The sequence below is a fragment of the Chrysochloris asiatica genome, unplaced genomic scaffold (assembly GCF_000296735.1).
Source record: "Chrysochloris asiatica unplaced genomic scaffold, ChrAsi1.0 scaffold03756, whole genome shotgun sequence".
NCBI lineage: Eukaryota > Metazoa > Chordata > Mammalia > Afrosoricida > Chrysochloridae > Chrysochloris > Chrysochloris asiatica.
In genome coordinates this window covers 8969-9791 of record NW_006412274.1, presented here as the reverse complement: position 1 = coordinate 9791, position 823 = coordinate 8969, and positions in this window count along the sequence as shown.

Here is an 823-nt window from a genome sequence, read left to right as displayed (position 1 = left end):
AACACATAATTCACAATAAAAACTTAAAAAAAAAAAAAAAGAAGAAGGTGTGTTCCATTCCCGACCTTAAGGGTGGTCGAGGGCCACAGTCTTGGGTTCCACAAGTCTCCTTTTGACCAGTAAGCCCAGTTTCTGTTTTTAAGAATCTTGAGTTTTATTCCATACTTATGCCTCTCTATCCAGGACCTTCTAATGTGATCCCATTCAGAGCAGCTGGTAGTAGAAGCAGGACACCATCTAGTTCTTCCGGTCTCAAGATCGTGGAGACTGATGTTCACATGTTCCATTAGTCCACTTGACTAGTTGATTCCTAACATTTTCAATTCTTGTCACTCCTCTCTTTTCCGCACATGAAGACCAATAGCTGCATCTTAGATGGCCACTCATTAGCTTTTAATATCCCAGAAGCTACTCATTAAAGGAGAACATAGAACACTGTCTCGGTGTACTATCTTGTGCCAGTTGACCATGAAGTCCCCTAAACTATGGTCCTGAGCCTCCATTGGCTTAAGATGCTTAATAATATCTAAGAAGTTTTCACCATTTGCTCTCTGTATGCACGCACCACCACATTCACAATGGTGTTTGTAGGAAAGGTAAATACTCAGGTACCGATATCCTCTTTCACACTCTTGTATATCTGTAGGACATATATACACACATACATATACACATGGTGGTGGTGGTGGTGGTGGTGTGCTGTGGAGTTGGTTCCAACTCATAGGGTTTCCAAAGCTGTAAATCTTTACAGGAGAAGAAAGCTTCATGTTTCTCACTTGAAACAGCTGGTAGTTTAAAACCACTGACCTTGAGGTTAGCAGCC